The sequence below is a fragment of the Cebus imitator genome, unplaced genomic scaffold (genome assembly GCF_001604975.1).
Source record: "Cebus imitator isolate Cc_AM_T3 unplaced genomic scaffold, Cebus_imitator-1.0 Scaffold539, whole genome shotgun sequence".
Taxonomy (NCBI): Eukaryota; Metazoa; Chordata; class Mammalia; order Primates; family Cebidae; genus Cebus; species Cebus imitator.
In genome coordinates this window covers 122,856-143,442 of record NW_016107854.1, presented here as the reverse complement: position 1 = coordinate 143,442, position 20,587 = coordinate 122,856, and positions in this window count along the sequence as shown.

Genomic DNA, 20,587 nt, shown 5'->3' with positions numbered 1-20,587 from the left:
GTGTGCGTATCATTCTAGACCTCACTAGAAGAGTTGGCAGGAAGTTGATTATAGAGGTGTTTTAACGTATTTAGGAGCTTCATCTTCATTCTAAACATAATAAGAATTCCTGAGAAATAAAAAAAGAGAAGCCTCTGACATTTGAAAGCTGGTCTGGTACTTGAGCATAGTCGAATTATTATCCTACTTAGCATAGACAACTTCACAGAATACCATCCTAAGACAAGGTTACTCAGAGACCATGATGAAATGATACAAAACTCTTCATAATTTTGTCTAAGCACAGGCGATAGCACGGCCACTCTGCCACCCACAAAATACCAAACATCCCCTCTTTGCCCAAAATATGTGGCTGCTATCTCTTCACCAATTAGTTTTATCTTTGTGGTAAGTAAGATATATTGAGATGTTTAATCATAGAATTGCCCCTGCTTTCTGACAGTTTCCAATCTAGCACCAGTTCCTGCTTTCTTAGACCTATCCTAAATCATCCAATCAAATCCCAGATCCTGTAATAGGTTCTTTCTAATACCCAATCACTGAGATACCCTATGGTTTCCCATGGTGTGTGTTTTCCCTCATTGCAATGCTTAATCAATTCAACTTGCTTAAATGCAGGTGTATTTCTGGTTGTTTTTGGCTGGAGAGCATTGATATCACTAAAAGTTTTTAAGCATATTTGCATAAATTTTAACCAGATTTCATTGAGAGAGCTGATAGTGGAAGTTAAATGCAATAGAGTAAGTTAAAACTCCTATATAGGCCAATATCGATTGATATCATTTTTCTCAGGTCGCTTCTCTTCCTTTTCTTCTATGCTCTCCACGGGCAGTTCTTACCATTTCCGACCTCACTTTCCTTTCCGTTGTTACCTCCACACATATTCTGGAAGCACTATATGTAATTCTAAATCCCAGAATATGAGCAAAATTAAGTTCATGAGTCCATAGAAACTGTGGGAGATTTATCCTTTACATCAATTGTTTTAGCCTATGTTCCCTAAAGTAAGACCCTGATATGAGAATTCATGTGCCAGATATTTATTAAAGAATTGCTTTTAAGAGGAATTTGTAAGACAATGAAAAGAAAAGAGTCGGGCATGGTGGCTCATGCCTGTAATCCCAGTACTTTGGGGAGCCGAGATGGGCGGATTGCCTAAAGTCAGGAGTTCGAGACCAGCCTGGACAATATTGTTGAAACCCTGTCTCTACTAAAGATACGAAAATTAACTGGGCATGGTGGTGCATGCCTGTAGTCCCAGCTACTCGGGAGGCTGAGGCAGGAGAATCGCTTGAACCCGGGAGGTAGAGGTTGCAGTGAGCCAAGATCATGCCACCGCACACCAGCCTGGGTGACAAAGCAAGACTCTGTCTCCGAAAAAAAAAGGAATAGATGAAGTTAAGCAAGAATGAAATTATAGGCAAAATCCCAGCATGATCCTGGTCCACTGTAAAGTGTAAATTACACCTCAGAATCTTTATTCACTTGAGGAAAGGATCTGGATTATATACTCTGCCTCAATTAGTCAATAGCTAATGGCTGCTCTAAAGGCACATAACCTTGAAGACAATTCCAGTTCCAATAGCCGGGAGTATCCATATTAAGGAGTCACAAATAGAAGTAGTGTGAAGCAAGAACAAGTAGTCAGAGGTGTCACAAAAATGGTCATAAGTATCCAAGGGGACATCTGGGTAGAGCATCTCCATTGTCTAATCCTGCTCTCCCCTGTCTCTATTTCCTGTCCCTGAATTGACCTTCCCAAGAATGATGACAATGGAAGTGTCTATTGTCTTTGAAGGAAACTCTACAGAGACATTGTATGGACCTACAACTCCTACCAAACAATCTTAAAGAGAGGGCCTTAGTCTCTTTCCTGATATTCATTTTAATTTACTTTGCCTAAAATTCTTCATTTCAATTATCTTCCCATGAGGAGCATCAGATGGAAAATTCAGATTTCCCTGCAATAAGCTCAATTTGGTCCCCTTTTAACAGACAAAGTGCTCAAGAAAGTATGGGACCAGTCTCACCATATGCCATATGAATAGGTATGTTAAGCACCTAGCCCAGTGCCCAGCACATGGTAGAGTCTAAATATATAGTGGCTATCACTATGATTGTTTTGTTCTAAACCCCGTACTAATGGGAAGTTAAATGCTTGGGAAGGAAATTACCTCTTCTGGGCCTTTACTTCATTACTCTTCCCATCCACCTAAGACCTGAAAGATGTGTTGGCCACAGCCTTGTGACAGGACCATTTGTAACTTCGACTTTTTGGGACTGGAATATTTTTTTCCCCTAGATTTACCCAGCATGGCTGTCATGGCTCAGTAACAAACACAAGTCTTGTATGAATTTGTGGAGGAAAGATGTCCAGAAGTCTCTGTGACTGCTTGGAGGCAGCAAAGGGAGAGAGAATAAGCTGCTAAGCTATCTCTTCCATAATAATAAGCACTAATTGAATGTCTTGTTTGAAAAATATGCAAAATTATAAAGACATCATCATTCAGATGGCTTGGGCTGTAGCCTGGCCAGATGCAATTCTGTGTCTGAGACATGATGTCATAAGCCAGTTAAGATGTGTCACATATTTTAAAGTGTTGGATTTGCTTAGGGTGGCTAAGTATTATAGGACCTTTTCTGGAACTGGCCCTCAAGAAAATGATGGAGATGATTCTTTGCATCTGCCCTAAACCTTACTAATAATCCTTCTTCAGCTTGATGCTTCTCTCTCCTTCCAGGCTCTCATCTGAGTGTACCCTGCCTTCAACAAGTGCTGGACTTTCCTTTTTGTCTCCTCTATCACCAGCTAGAACTCTGTATTCTAATTCATTAAGTCTGAGAGTCAAGAAACAGGGAAAGGCAGGGACTTAGCTATGAAACCTACCCTAGGAACATCCTGCCAGTTGGAACATGGTCAGAAATGGATTTCATAACAGGCTGCATAACAATTAGATTGTATTCCTTGGTAAGAATAAGTGTGGCATTTTGATGGAATGACAGTCAGAGTCTTCAGAATACCTACATGCTGTCTATTCAATCACCACATCCCCTCTCATCAAGTTCAGAGAATTATTAAGTCTACATACAAACATACAAAAGAACAAAGAGAATCAGAATATAATTTTTAATATACTGACAAGTTTCTAATGACCTCTAATGCAATGGTGTTTGGCAAAACATGAAATAAAGAACGTAGCCTGGACTGTGTTTGTGAAAAGAATGTCCTGGGATCTATACACTGAGGTTAGCATTGTCTCTGTCGAGACAGGTGTCTGGCAGGGCCATTAGCATATTCAATACTAGGATGAGACAAGAGACACACATTTTTCTTCACAGGTATTGCCCTGTTTTTGTTTTCTCTTAACTCAGAGGAGGATCTAGCATAAGATCAAACAACGGTATGACTTTCCTGGTCCACTTCTGTGAGACTGATGCCCCAGTATCCTCCTTTATTCTATATTAATCCTCCTGTAGCCACTGGAACATTTGTCTCTGAAATCAATGGGAGCAATCACTGATTTAGTTAGCTAAGGCCAAACTATTCCCTAGGCTGACGTTATTACACTTTCGATTCTATTTACCACCTTTTGTTAATGGTAGTAACAACCTTCGACCTAATTCCAGGATGAGGCTTCGAATAAAGCCAAATAAAAATGGTCCAAATATGTAAATTATTTACAAGGCCTTTCTTATTCTGACCCGTGGTTACCTGAGAGGTATGTGGCCCAGTGCTCAAGAACACAGGCTCTGAGCTAGAACGGCTGGCTCAGCCCTGACTCTGACACACAGAAACAGAATGACCTTGGAAAAGTTAGTTATCTTCTCTCTAGCTCATATTTCTAGTCTCTAAAATGGGGTGATAATTATATTATCTCATAAAGTTTTAGGCTGATTATAATTAAATATGTACCATTTAGAACAGTGCCTGTCACAGAGTAAGTACTGTGTAAGAGATATTTATCATTATTAGCACATTCGTTTTAAAAGAAAAAGAATAAAATAGATGGGCTGAATAGCTCGTGTTCAGTTATTTTGAACATACAGTGATTTTTTGAGTTATGGCATGTCAGATTAGATATTCTGCTTGGGGAAGAGTTAGAAAGGGGGTGGTAGGGGAAGACTTAGACTAAGAAGACTGAAAATGTGGCTCAGCAGTTCCATTTCACGTATGACCAAAGACAGAGCAGACTGAATTACAGGGAAATGAGACAGTGCTCCATGGACAAAGTTAGAAAGTCAAAAGCTAGGGACAGCATGACAAAATCACTAAACTAATTGAAAAGCACTCTCTTCCAAAAAATAGATAATGTCATCTAGAATTACTTTCAGAAACCTTGGTAGAAATCCATTAAATGGTTTTAATATAAAGGAGTTGTGTTTCACTGACAGTAGATTTTGGGATTGATTGATATTGATTGATTTAGAGATGGTGCCTCACTCTGTCAACCAGACTACAGTGGTGCCACCTCAACTCACTGCAACATCCACCTCCCGGGCTTAAGCGATTCTCCTACCTCAGCCTCCCGAGTAGCTGGGATTATAGGCACATGCCACCACGCCTGGCTAATTTTTTGTATTTTTAGTAAAAGCAGAGTTTCACCATGTTAGCCAGGATGGTCTCCGATCTCTGGACCTTGTCATCGGCCTCCCAAAGTGCTGGGATTACAGGCATGAGCCACCAGGCCCAACTGATTTTGTTTTTTTTTAAGCAGCCTGTATGGGATTGGAGACTATTATTCTAAGTGAGGTAACTCAGGAATGGAAAATCAAACATCTTTATGTTCTCACTTATAAGTGGGAGCTAAGCTATGAGGATGCAAAGGCATAAGAAGAGTACAATGGTCTTTGGGGACTCGGAGGGAAAAGGTGGGAAGGGAGTGAGGGATAAAGAACTACAAATTGGATTCAGTGAATACGGCTTGGGTGATGGGTACAACAAAATCTCGCAGATGACCACCAAAGAACTTACTGATGTAATCAATTACCATCTGTTCCACAAAACCTATGGAAATATATTTTTTTTAAAAAAAGAACCACCATTTGGATATGAAAGAGGAGTCAAAAATATGGTAATATATTCTCTTTATTCAAAATGATACTACAAGTAAAATATGATGTATCATTTTAATTTAATTTCATTATTCATACTTTCCAAATGTAGTCTCATGTGTTATTGACTCTCTTCTTCCCTTAAAAGATGACTTACCTATTGATAAGGCTTGTCTGTTTTTATATAGAGCATTTTTTCCCTTATGGAATTGCATCTACTCATGGTGAACATTAAGAACTTCAGACATCACGTATCTGACTTCTAGGGCAAGGTTGTGTTCTGGGTAGCATGCTTATGTTACAGAAGTTCATTAATTCATGGCTCTCCTCCTCTCTTATTTCCTTTGACCCAGGTCCCCATATGCTGCCATCATTTCCACTTGGATATTCCCATGTTTCATTGTAAACACTGGAGTTTGCTTTTCCATCTCAATCTATAATATTTTCTCTCTTTCTCTTTCCTTTCCTCATACCCTCTCTTAGGATTAATTTCTCAGGGTCCTTCCTGCTATTTTTCTTAAGGATAGTCCATGAACTGTTTCTCTTGTTCAGTGTTGCAATTATCTTTCTTAATTTCAAGGAATATTTCATTGAATCCCCCTGCTCAAGGAATAGGTAGCTATCCTGAAAACAAAGGACAAGGTGGGCAGTGAGGGCTGCTTTCTGAGGAAAGGGCCTCTAGAAGGCCACAGAATTTGCAGACGGTGAGGAGAGAGATGTGCTTTGTCTTTTCTTTTTAAAATTTTTATTTTCTTTAAATTTTTAAATTTAAATGTAGATTTTTATGGGTATATACTAGATGTATACATTTAAAGGCTAATGTGATAGAGGCATACAGTGAGTAATAATCACATCAGGGTAAATAGGGTATCCATCACATCAAGCATTTATCTGTTGTGTTACAAACAATCTAATTATAAACTTTTAGTTATTTTAAAATGTGTAATTAAATTATTTTTGATTATAGTCACCCTACTGTGCTAACAAACACTAGGTCTTAGTCAATCTTTTGAACTATTGTTTGTACCCCCCTAACCACTTTTCCCATTTCCCTGACCCACCATTTTTCCCAGCTTCTGGTAGCCACGCTTGTACTCTCTGTCTCCATGAGTTCAATTGTTTTTAATTTACAGCTTCTATGAATAAATGAGAACATGAAAAGTTTGTTTTTCTGTGTGTGGCTTATTTCACTTCATATAATGATCTCCAGTACCATCTATGTTGTTGCAAATGACAAGATCTCATTCTTTTTTACGGCTGAATAGTACTTCATTGCACATATGTACCACATTTTCTTTATCCATTCATCTGTTGATGGACACTTAAGTTGCTTCCAAATGTTAGCTATTGTGAACAATGATGCAACAAACAAAGGAGTGCAGATATCTCTTTGATTTTTTTTTTTTCTTTTTGACGTATAATCAAACAGTGGGATTGCTGGATGTGCTTTTGAAATCATGTTCTTGGAAGAAGTGGGGCAAGGTGGGGGTGGTTGTCACTGAACAACCAATTCTATTTACACCTCTGGGTCAAAAGATGAGGTTCAGACAAGCAGAATGACTCTAAGTATGTGTGTGGATGTGTGGAATTGGTGAAGATTAATATTTTCTAGATCAATGACAATACACATTTGAAATTATTTATAGATTTATTGACATAAAATCATAGATGCATTCTTTTTCAAGAATGCAGTATGAGAAATTGCCCGACCCTGAATCAAAAGCAAGAATTTCATATCTATTGATAATGAAGTCGATAAGCTTTCCATAGGCACTGGTGAGGTCAAAACACCTGGAGTGGAGTAAGCACAACACTACTATTCTAAAGCTTGAAGAATACAAACTAAGATTAGCGACCTCATGTAATAGACAAATTTCAAAAACTTAATTCATAATTATTGCTAGTTAACTCAAAATTTAAAGGTTTTACTTTATATTTTCTCTTTATTACTTCTTGAGGCAGTATAACTTGAAAATGACATTGGGATGGTTAATCTCAGGCGTCAACTTGACTGGGTTGAGGGATAGCTAGGAAAACATTACTTGAGTGTGCCTGTGGGAGTGTTTCTGGAAGAGACTGGCACTCGAATCAGAGAACTGAGTAAGGAAGGCCTGCTCTCACCAACGTGAGCAGGCATCATCCAATCTACTGAAGACCTCAATAGAACTAAAGGCAGAGAAAAAGCGAATTTCCTCTCTCTTCTAGAGCTGTGACATTCATCTTCTCCTCTCCTTGGACATCAGGACTCCTGGTTTTCAAGCCTTTGGATTCAGACCGAATTCCACCACCAGCTTTCCTGGGTCTCCAGCTTGTTGATGCATACTGTGGGACATCCTTGCCTCTATAATTGCGAGAGCCAATTTCCATAATATATCTATCTTATATATCTCTATGGGTATCCTATTGGTTCTTTTTCTTTGGACACTCCTAATAGGAGCATTCATCATCATCCTGGTAGAAAACATGATTTCTTCTCATTTTATCCTGGTGACACTTAAAGAAATTCAACTGTTCTACGACAAAATGTGACACATAAAACCAAGGAAAGCTGAAACTGATGGTTATGGCTGAGTTAATGACTAAGACAGGCAAATATGGGCAAGAAAACGTACGCAGATATAAAGGCAAAATAAAATGATCAAATCAGTGTTTATTTACTGAGTACCTACTAGGCTCCACATAAGTGAATTTTGACTTTGGCCTTAGGAAAATACCATATGAAGCTTGACTTACATAATCAGACATATATTTTGCCAGAAATACTATGGAGTTATAAATGAAATCAGTTGCTATGAAAAATAAGAGGAGGATAGCTATTAAGGAGGTAAAATCTTTAGAATTTAGAGGTGTCGTATTAAGGGACTGATAACTACAGACAAATAGAGGATGATTCTGGGATGAGTCTGACAGTATAGGAAAAAAGTATCTGTTATAATGGGACAATGGGGGGGGATCAGGCACAGATAATCTGGGAAGAGTTTTGCTTGGTAAGCTGCCTTGTTTAGACTGGTTTTTACTGGCTCATCTGTGGATAGAACAATTTCTATCACAGATTCTCTTAGAGGCAGCATGCAACATATGTCAGCTCCCACCATGCAAGTCCTCTATGAAATGAAAAAGAGTGGTTCCTGGATGACAGATGTTACTGCTGAACCAGGGGAAATAGTGAGGAGCTTAGAGGTGCTGAGCAGATAACAGGCATTAATTCCAAGACACACTGACACTACAGGGCAAAGCAAGCAGCAGTTTGTTTTTGGTGGTTGGACAGGATTTCAGAATGCTGACTTAATAGATGGAACAAGATAAGACTATCGTTACTACACAGATCATCAAAAAATCTGGAGAAGTAACCTACTTTTTTCATCTAAATCTAAATGGCATAATAATAAGGGGCAGATTCCCTTTTCAAGTTTCCAGTTTGGTTGAAAATCACATGGTGGACCAAGTTTAGCTATAACAATGGAAGCCAGAACTCAATATGCGAATGCACTCATGTAGTTTCCGACACAGATCAAGGGTCAATAAATATTGTTGAATGAATTTCTTTACATCTTTATTTAAAAGGTTTAAGTTTCTATAACCTTATTCTGCAATTATTTATATTCCCATTTCATACTTTGCGAATGTCCACAGTGCTGCCATGTAGTAAGTTTGAGCATAAGACTAGCTTTATGGCTCAAGTTAATACCAGGACAAGTGGCTCCATATGTTCATTTGAAACAATCTGGCTGCATACCTGTATGGCATCAGTGTTAAGTGACCCTACCTATTAATAAATTATGAACCAATCTTTAAAAAGAGACATGTGAATTCTTCAGTCCAAAGGGTAAGGTGTTTAACCCATAAAATCCATCTGGTACTACAAATGGTGTTTTGGGTTTCCATTTTTTATTCAAGAACATCTGCCAAAAATCTTTTAAATAAAACAAGACCTGTAATTACTGTTGTAGTTCCCAACCGATCCACCAATTCTAGACATAGCATTTACATCACTTGTCATTTTAAAGCATACTTTTCTTTAATGTATGTGGAATTTAATTTTATCATTTGCTATTGGAGATAAGCCCCCTAAAGAAACACAGGAAAATTTATATTTTATAAAAATCTAATCTTAACATCTCCTCTGTCCAATTGCCGCTAATTAGTTTTTAATTTTCCTAGATTGTTTCTGCTAATATAAACTAAGTGGAATTTTGCTCATGTCTGTAGTTCAACCTTTTTTATCTAGTTTACCTAGAGCTGCTTCAAATATCTCACATGAGAATTAAATAATTTCTTTTATAATTTGAAAATACTTAAATTTTTTTCTAACCTTCTGCCAATTTTCACCACATATATGTAGTTATTTTCTTGAATTGTTTATTAGGAGAAGAATTCCAGATTCTAATAATTCTAGTCATTGTTTCACCAAATAAGTTACATTACTGGATCTATTATTTCTGTTAATGAATGCATCCTAAGACACATGTTTCCATCTTAGCAGTTACATCTCATGGAACATGAAATAAACCAAAAGATGACATTAATATTATTTACTTGTATGACTTTCTTATTTTCCTGAATTAATCAAGGGACAAAGCTCCTTCTTGTATACTACATTCTGACTCCCACTACCTCCTCATCAGTACTTTGATAATTCAATAGAATATCCTCAAGGACCCCTCACAAGTTGTAGGTACTAAGAGAATCTGGCAAATAAATGTCTTAGCTGATAGCAAAAAGAAAAAAAAAATCACTTATAGTTTCCTGTTCCCATGTAAATTTAACTAGTTCCTTGATTGAGGTTATATGTCTATATGGCCAGAGTAATTATGTTTACCCAGAGGAGTCAATTCAACAAAATAAACAACATAAATAAAACACCTTATGTAGAATGTTTTACTTTCTGGAAGAGGATTGGTAATCAATGCAGATAAAAGTATTCATCCAAGAGGCTCAGCTGGAGATAAGCTGTGGTGTTAGATGGAGTTATCTAGCTCAGAGCTTACATATAGAAACACTCACAATGACTACTGCATAAATGTCTGAATAGATGAATGCAGAAGAACTGAACAAGTATCAAGGAAACCTTGCTGTCTCTAAACTAAGAAACCCTGCTGTATAATTTTATCTCTAGAAATGTCTTTTCTGCTTCCCTGCAGATTTATAAAGAATGTACATCTTTTCTCTGTTTACTGAATTAGTTGGTTATGATGCCTGCATACTGAGGTGCCTCTTGGAAATATTTGCATCTATATGATAAATAGATTGGGATGAATCCATTTTGACAAAGTACAAGTAATTGGGCCAATTCTCAGAGGGCTGGCAATGTGGAAAGTAGGAAGAGGGAATCATTTCCAGCTTTCACAATCTCTGGTCCTCTTGTCTCCAATATTTTCATCTTACCTTGTTCACATGGAGGTGTTGGGTTGGAATGATAAAATATAAGGACATAAAAAGGAAATTACAAATTATCTTTTAGAAGAGTATAGCTCTTAACAAAAATCCATACCACAGACAGGAAAGCTTGAAAATATTTTACCGAAAACAAATAGAACACTGAGACTGAAATGAAGGCCTAAAATGAACCCCAAAGCCCTGCCTTCAGGTTAGGGACTTGATTTGCAATCTGAACCGATGCATTTTCTTTGCCAGAATTCAAATAAAATTTCAATTGAGGACCCAAAGCTTAAACTATTTATTTTTCTGGAACTCCCTGCTTATCATTATTTAAACATTGGTGTTTAATTTTTTAGTGGGAGGAAATAAATTAAACACTTGAACTCCAACTCCTCTGTGGAGAAAAGTGTGTAGGTTTTAAAGGGGCCTGGTGTTGAGTAATCTAAATAATCACTATCATAATCTCCAATGTCATCATTAATATTGACTCACTAAGATGAACTGAGACTACTAAGATTTTTACATGAGCCATCTCCTGGAATCCTCCCAAAGCCAAATAGGTGAATGCTGTTACTGTCATTTTAAGACAAGAAATCTGAGGTTCAAGGAAGTTGAATACTTTTCACAAAGCTTTGTGTTTTATGATGATGTGGGTGCTGGTTGGGTCAGGATTTAAACCTAGGCCAGCTGGGCAAGGAGGGATACATGTGGGGAGCTCAGCTGAGCTGAAGAGAACTGAGCTGCCAGGTGTTGGAGCAGTCAATTAAAGCAACAAGTCAGAACAGTATTACTCAAGTCCTTAATCACTTACTGCAATAATAAAAGCAAGAGGCTAAAAAACAGAAGTATCAATTTCCTGCTGTTCCATTTTTCCCCATTGCACAGCACAATTGTTGAGAGTCAGGTCGATTAACTTATGTGGATGTTGTCTCACCTTTTGTCTGAAAAGTTCTGAACAAAAGTACAGTTTTATTGTCCCTGGGGCTGCTGCAGGACAAGGCAGGGGAAGAAGGTTTGGGAGAAGCTAGGAATGGAAAAGTACTGAGTCAGAATGGGGGAAAAGTGATTTCAAGGTTTCCATCTTCCCGTCCCTGTAAAGAGGTTTCAGCAGAATGCTTGAAGACGGCCTTTGCCTAAGGCTTCAGATGAACAAGCTTAGAAATACAGGCTCCTGGGCTAGGACTGCCGGCATGCATAACAGTATGCTTGCCAGAGAGGCCTGCGTCCTTGACTGCAACTGTCCTTGGAGAATCCACTGCGCTGGCTATGAACTAAGTCTGATGTGGGGCAGCTTTCCCCTGTGAGGCCTCTCAGGTAAGTCTTTGTAATTGCCTATGGTGGGGCTTGAAAAATCACATGGAGGTTTTTAGCGTGGGGCTGGATTCCTCAGTATGCAAACCTAATCTAGATAGAACATCAACTACACCTATTCTTGCCCCATTTCTCAGTGATTCTGATATGACTTATTTTTCTTCATATTTGGAAAATCTCTCCATAAGTATAACACTATTATGGGTAGAATTATGTTTTTTAGTGTGTTGTGTTAGAAAAAAGATTAAATCACTAATCTAGATTTCTGAGTGAACAAAGCTGTGGTACTGAACTCCTACCAACTCCAACGGGGATAACAGCAGGTTCAAGAGGATGAAGAAGAGACCCAGAGTCAGTAAACGAGACATGGGTTTTGCTGGGGGCTTACATACATGGAAGAGAGCCCAGTGGCAGTGGACTGAACAGGAGAACCAGAACCTCTTGCAAAATCATGCAGTTTATCTAGCATTTTTCACTTAGCACCCTCCCCATAACAACCTTTATGTGCGAGCCTTCATTCACCACATAACAAAAGGCCTCCATTCCCTGTATGACCCATGTTCCATGGAGTGGGCTGGGACTCAGATGTTTCTCATAGATAAGAAATGTTTGCCTGGGTTGGCCACTCCAAGATCCCTTAGCAGGGAACTCTGAACCACATTCAGATGTGTCTGCCATCCAGTGTGATTCTCAGGATATGCTTACATTATTGCTATCAGGTGTGTTTACTATACAACAGCAAATGACAAATTAATTTAAAATTCATAAATTCACAAGATTAAGAAGAATGGAAATGCATAATACAAATGAACAGGAGATGTCGATGTAGTATTGGAAGAAGAAAAAATAAGGGCTTAGAAAAAGAGAACAGCAGAAGACAGTAATATAAAGCAAGATTATTACACTCTGGGATCCAATAAAGATTCACAAATCTTCAAGTACTACAGAAGATGTGCGTGAAAAAAAAATAGCTAAAATGGAGTTGTTTGGCAGGTCTACCCAAACACAGTCAATAATTGCTCCTTTCAACCCATGGAAGACCAGTGGTATACTCTGTGGAGAAGTGAAATGCTAAAAGCTACAGTCTTTGGTCCATTATGCACAATAGAAACTGGGAGTGAGAAATAGAACTAAGTATCACAATGTGAGTGTTGGAGATTGAAGCCACTTTCTCCATCTTGTTTTTGCGATTCTGATGGACAGTGAAAATGCTCCCTGCAGGAGACTGTAGGCTTCCTTTTTGGAGAAACAGGCATTCGTGGGTAAAGTCACCAACATTCAGTTCTTTGCCTGATACCGCTTATTGAAAGTCCTTCCAATAAGGAATTTCATGCACATACAACTTCCAGTCAGCCCTTGAAGTATACCTGGGGTGTCAAGAATGATTGGCATTTTAAGAAAACATTCAATATAAAAGATACCCAAGGAAAAAACAAGAGGCAAAAAGGAAAACTTAAAATATTCTATAATTTCAGAGAGCTAATCATATATCTCAGAGAGATGAAAAAAAAAACATCACATCTGTTAGAAAAGGATGATAGAATACAGAAATCATCAGACAATAGACATTGCTTTCAAAAATGAACATGTTAGCTTATATTTAAAAAATAAGTGCATTCCAAGATGCTGAAGGACAGATACAATAATGCTTTCAAAATTCCAACAGAAAATCTAAATTCTTTTTTTTTCCACTTCCATGACAAATCAAAAGGAAGTCAATAATTCAAGACCAAAAACAGAGAAAGAACACAGAATCAGTGCACCCAACACAGAAGAATGGTGGGTGGTCCTCGGGCAGCAGGTGTTCAATGGGCAGACAGAACAACTAGACTCATGTGTTGGAATTCACTAATGGTGGTTGGAAAAATATTAAGGGAAAATTATAAGATATAGTCTGACACCTTCTGGAAGTCCGAAAGGTTTTTGTAACTTGTAATAATGGAACAGGCTGAAGGCAGCCGGTTCTTACCTTAGCGCATTAGGTCATAGGGTAAAGATTAGGAATAATAGAAGCTTCCGCAGTTAAATCTGTTTACCCCACATTCCTTTGTCTCTAACTTGTCTACTCATTTGGTCTTAAAACCAACCGGATGACCCTCTCCAGGCGGGGGGAGGTTAACCAGGGAAATTACCTGTTAATGGTGTTTGCTCTGGGTCCCTGGAACCAAATTTTCATCATTTGTATAACCACTCTTTTAATCATGTTAATTATCCACAAGTATATTGACTTAGAACCTCTGTTATTAAATCTATACTGAATAAATGTGAGGAAGGAGAACTAGAGGGGATTGGGTAGCTGTACTCACCCTCTGAGAGCAGCTGACGACCTCCTGAGCCCACTCGTTCACTGTACTGTGTGTGTGAGTGCATTTATTCATCCATTGTGGAGACAGGGTTTGCAGGACAGACCCCTGCAGGTAGTGATCAAAGTCTCACTCATGTAAAGCAAACAAGACCAGTCAGGGAAGAGAGCTGCAAGAAGATTCTTGCATAGGAGTAGTAGATGGAAGAAGAAGGTGGAAACAAAAAGTCTGATACATTGTTAAACATATTTGAACCTTTGGAAATGTATTGCTATATGATTGATTGATATATTGAAACATTTGTGGAAAAGCGGAAAGTACATGTAATACTAAGTAAAAGAAATGAAAAATTAATAACTGGGAAAAACAAAAAAGGACTCATAAGCTTAGTATCCTTTGTCTCTGCAGTAAATGATAGGTAGTTGTAATAATATAAACTCATAACTGATTTAACCTTAAGTGCTGACATAACCATAGAATAGAAGCACATAGAATGAGTTAAATCCCCATGAACACAACCAGAAGTCAACAGACCATGTTTAAAACTGAGAAATCAAAAAAATCCCACAATAGTATCATTATATTATTATACATAAAATTTGGAAATCAATAAGGGAAGAAACAAAACAGAAGCAAAAATTGTCCCTGTTCCTGTCAGGAACAGGGTTTGGGTATATTGAGGACTGCAATAAAGAAAAGTTGTTTTTTTCTTTAGTTTTTTCTTTAAAGTTTTAGTACCTGAAATACTAATTATAAAATGGCATCTGTGGTCATAGCCATTGTGCATTAATTTCATCAATTTCTTTTACTTGAAGAAGAGTTAAAGTGAGCAGCATCTTGTATTTACATTGTGTCCACCAAAAATGTAATTTTTTGAATTGTTTTAATACAATCATAAGCTGCTTGCTTTGTCTCTATGGTCCTGGATGTGTAAAATATTTTCCAATTTCTGAACCAATGGAACTACGAGGATTTAGTATCTTATCATTGTTTTATCATCTCCTACCACATTCCATCTCACAGATCTTTCTGAATCCTTCAAATACTACTTCTTTTCTGCATTTACTCACAGACCATGTAAAATGATACTTAAAAAAAAAAATTAGTTCTAGCCAGAGCAATCAGGCAAGAAAAAGAAATAAAGGGTATTTGATTAGGAAAGGAGGAAGTCAATTGTCTCTATTTGCAGATGACATGATTGTATATCTAGAAGACCCCATCGTCTCAGCCCAAAATCTTCTCAAACTGATAGGCAACTTCAGCAAAGTCTCAGGATACAAAATCAATGTGCAAAAATCACTAGCATTTCTATATATCAATAACAGACAGAGAGCCAAATCCAGAGTGAACACCCATTCACAATTGCTACAAAGAGAATAAAATACCTAGGAATACAAATAATGAAGAATGTAAAGGACCTCTTCAAGGAGAAGTACAAACCACTGCTCAACGAAATAAGACAGGACACAAACAGATGGATAAACATTCCATGCTCCTAGTTTGGAAGAATCAATGTGAAAATGGCCATACTGCCCAAAGTAATCTATAGATTCAATGATATCCCCATCAAGCTACCAATGACCTTCTTCACAGAACTGGAAAAAACCACTTTAAACTTCATATGGAATCACAAGAGACTCGGCATAGCCAAGACAATCCTAAGCAAAAAGAACAAAGCTGGAGGCACCACACTGCCAGGCTTCAAAATATACTACAAGGCTACAGTAATCAAAACAGCATGGTACTGGTACCAAAACAGACACATAGACCAATGGAAGAGAATAGAGACCCCAGAAGAAACACCACACATCTACAACCATCTGATCTTTGACAAACCAGACAAAAACAAGCAATGGGGAAAGGACTCCATGTTTAATAAATGGTGTTGGGAAAACTGGCTAGCAATGTGCAGAAAGCAGAAACTGGACCCCTACCTGTCACCTTACACTAAAATTAATTCCAGATGGATCAAAGATTTAAACATAAAACTTAACACCATAAAAACACTAGAAGAAAACATAGGCAAAACCATCCAGGACATAGGCATAGGCAAGGACCTCATTACTAAAACACCAAAAGCAATGGCAATAAAACCAGGATAGACAAATGGGATCTAATTGAACTCCAGAGCTTCTGTACAGCAAAAGAAGCCATCATTAGAGTGAATCAGCAACCAACAGAATGGGAAAAAATTTTTGCCATCTACCCATCTGATAAAGGGCTAATACCCAGAATCTACAAAGAACTAAAACAGATATACAAGAAAAAAAAAACCCATTCAAAAGTGGGTGAAGGATATGAACAGACACTTTTCAAAAGAGGACATATATGAGGCCAACAAACATGAAAAAATGCTCATCATCACTGGCCATTAGAAATGCAAATCAAAACCACACTGAGATATCATCTCACTCCAGTTAGAATGGCGATCATTAAAAAATCGGGAGACAACAGATGCTGGAGAGGATGTGGAGAAATAGGAACACTCTTACACAGTTGGTAGGATTGTAAATTAGTTCAACCATTGTGGAAGACAGCATGGTGATTTCTTAAGGATCTAGAAATAGAAATTCCATTTGACCCAGCAATCCCACTATTGGGTATATACACAAAGAACTATAAATCGTTCTACTATAAAGACACATGCACATGTATGTTCATTGCAGCTCTGTGTACAACAGCAGAGACCTGGAACCAACCCAAATGCCCATCAATGATAGACTGGACAAAGAAAATGTGGTGCATATACACTATGGAATACTATGCAGCCATAAAAAACGATGAGTTTGTGTCCTTTGTAGGGACTTGGATGAATCTGGAAAGCATCATTCTCAGCAAACTAACCCAAGAACAGAAAGCCAAGCACTGTGTGTTCTCACTCATAGGTGGGTGTTGAACAACGAGAACACATGGACTCAGGGAGAGGAGCATGACACACAGGGGACAGTTGAAGGGGGCAGGGGAGAGACAATGCGGGGTGGGAAGGGAGGGGAGGGTGGGGAGCGATAATGTGGGAGAAATGCCATATATAGTATGCACCTAAAGTAAAATAAATAAATTTTAAAAAATAGGAGATTTTATTTATTTGATTATTTTGGAGATGGGGTCTCGCTCTGTAGCCCAGGCTGGAGGGCAATGGTGTGATTTCGGTTCACTGCAACCTCCGCCTCCTGGGTTCAAGTGATTCTCCTGCCTCAACCTCCTGAGTAGCTGGGATTACAGGCACATGCCGTGGCTTTCAGCTGATTTTTGTATTTTTAGTAGAGATGGGGTTTTACGAGGTTGCTCAGGCTGGTCTTAAACTCCTGACTTCAGGTGATCCACCTGCCTTGGCCTCTGCAAGTGCTGAGAGGACAGGTCACTAGGCCCGGCTCTAGAGACTTTTATCTGTCCAGATAGACATTAAATTTCCTATGGAAAAAAAGTTGTGAATTTTGTCTAGTTTTTTTTCTCCCCATTAGGGCTTTGTACTGTGAACTTTTCATGGTCAAAAACAGATAAGAAAAAATTATTTTTACACTTGAAGGCTAAAAACCTGAGTTTGTCCTGAAACTGACCCATGTCATCTGTATATTGGATGTAGCACTTCACTCAAGTGATCTGCAGTTTTCTCATTTCTCTCTTGGTATTCAAAGACTGTGAAAATTAGATAGATCATGTATATTTATGTGTTTTGTAAGCTAAGAAATTATACGAATGTAAAGGATCATTATGATAAGTAATTACAAATATGTATGTATGTATGCAAATGTTTGTTTCCTTTTTCATCCAGCTGTACAGTAGTGGCCAGAAAATAAAAATTCTAGGGAATATTGTAGGCATAGTTGGAAACTTTTATCCAAAAAGAAACAAAAATAGAAGAAAATAAAAACATGAATACCAATATGATTTTAACCAAGTTTTAGCAACTTTTGTACAAATAAGTTACGTGTTTCATACAAAATAGAATTAACCTAAAATGAACATTTTTTAAGTACTAAAATTATTATTTCTTAGTATCTTTCTTAGTAAGAAATACAGGAAACTAAAATTATAAACCATTTATTATGATGATACCAGTTCTTTAGCTGTATATTTTTGGTTAGTTTACACAGAACATTTGAAGAATTTTCTACTTTTAGAAAATGTGAAAATATCAAAATGTAGAGAGCTAAAAAAATTTGTACTTCAAAATGTAGTATGCCAGAAAATAGGATAAGAGCTAGCATTAGACACAGATCTGTAAAACCTCATACTATGTATTTTTTTCACTACTGAAAGTGTGGCAGCATATTATACTAATATAGTAATTTGCATTCTGTTTTACTGTACTTTGAGAAATGTGAGGGTTTTTTGTTTTTTTTGTTTGTTTTCTTTTTGGCTTTTCAGTACTTGGAGCCACTTCTCTCAGAGAGTAAACAGTGTTAAACTCAGAATGACTATGGCTTTGTAAAAATCTCTTAATATTTTCAAGAACGAATCTTAATGTCCCAAGGGTTTCTAACCCAAATATCAGTGGATACAGGAACATCCCACCCCTGAAGATGAAGTGAGGCTTAGCTTTCTGAATGCTGGAAAGTAGCTTAAGGAAATTTCTAGGGTGGTGGAGATCTTGGCTTCGCTTACACATGCAGCCACAGGTAGGACAAGAGCTGGAGAGTCTGAACACGGAGGGCATCTATGGTAGATGTTACTCATATTCCCTGACATCTTGTTTTCCTCTCCTTTTCTTCCAGGCATATGAAGAATTATAATTATTTAACCCTCGAGGTTGTACATACCCATGTTACTTTTTCTAGGCAATGAAAAGAGAGGAGAGAAAAGTTTCACATGTTGTCTGAAGCATTTAATGGCCAGTGTTTGATTCTTTTGTTTTCATTAAGTTGCTACATAGATATGTTTGTCAATAGGAAGAAGGAAGACAACTAAATATAAATGATCTATCTTTTCTCTCTTCCATGTACTACTCCAAAAGTAGTTCTTGGAAAGGGTAGCAAGGGTCGTAACCATGATTTGAAATAGTACATGGGTGAGAGAAAGGAGAATTCCTTCATTTTTTCTGTTGCGTCTTGGTCAAAGATCATTCCATTTGGGGCTAACTCCCCAATGCTTGTGGTTTATATTCTCTTCATCTGATACCTAGGATGTCTCGTATAAAATCATATTCCATGTTCTGCAGTGTAACATTTCATTACTGTCTAAAAACAGAAAAGCTACTCAGCAGAGAAGTGTCACTACCAGAGAGAAATAAAAGAAAGCATTTGAGGAAATATTGAAAGGCACAGAAGGATATTTTCCTAACAGAGGATCCCTAACAATGCCTGCTTAGTGAAACTTCAGTGTTACTATGAACCAGTGACTACTGTATGTTTCCCATTCTTCTTTCTGAAGTGATATAAAATTTTTTTGTTTTTATTCTGTTCTGGCTTCACCAGTGATACAGTTATTAAACAGACAGCTTGTTTTTTAGTTCTTAATTCCCTAAGCAAGAGGACACACATCTGAACTAGTCCTAAATACCACCGTTCGTCACATGCATATGCTGGACTTTTGGGATACCTCTCTTGGGGAGGTGTTGAAAGACAACCAAATATATAGTTTGAATACTCAATTGTGCAAGGTATTACAAATAGGCACTGTTATTATTCACTAATGTCTGAATCTCATTTACATGTGGGTTCAGGAGGAATATCTATTTCCCACCCATTTGAAGTTTGGCAAGATCAGGTGAATAGTTCTGGCCAAGCAAATGTGTGTGTAAGTGGTGAGAACATTTTTCAAACCAGAACATTCACTAGGCCAGTGCTCATCCATCTTCAGCCACAGAGATTGCAACCAAGAAAGCACATGGTGAGACAGTGATGTCATAGTTTGGTTGAGCTTCTCTTATTCTCTTTCCTAGAATGGCTACAATGAGTATCTGTTTCTGGCCTAACTCAGTGAACATATAGTACAAGAAAAAAGCCAAACTTTGTTTTTCAACCACTGAGAGTTTGGGGTTGTTAGTTTAGTAACTTATTGAGGTTGTTACCTAGCCTCTCCTGACTGATACAATTCCATTCTGCCATGATGACTCAGGTTAGAGTGTTTTGATTACTTTAATGAAAACTCTAAAACAGTTTTAATTTGCCTTAGGGAAAAGGCTGCTTTTGTTGTTCTCAATTATAATTAACCAAATTTTACTTATAAAATAAGTATCTTCTCTGGTAAGAAGAAAAAAATAGGGTGTTGCGTTTTGCTTGGGCGTGTTTACTCATCTAATTTCTAATTGTGTTGAGCATGATATTTGTAATATAGTGCCATTGCTCAAATGCAAACTAGTGATTTTAAAAGGTGAAGTTGCTACATTGTCACTTATCCCATTGGCTTGCTTACAGAAATAAGTATTCTGTACCCGGATTTTTCAGACTATTTGTTCCACACTAATCACTTGGAAACATGACTTCTGAAAGTAACTTACTTAAACCACAAATCCTCACTACTGCTTTCCATGTGGCTACATGGCATCTGAGATAGCCATGGTGTGTTTCAGGAAGACACACTGTATTACATGGCAAGGGTAA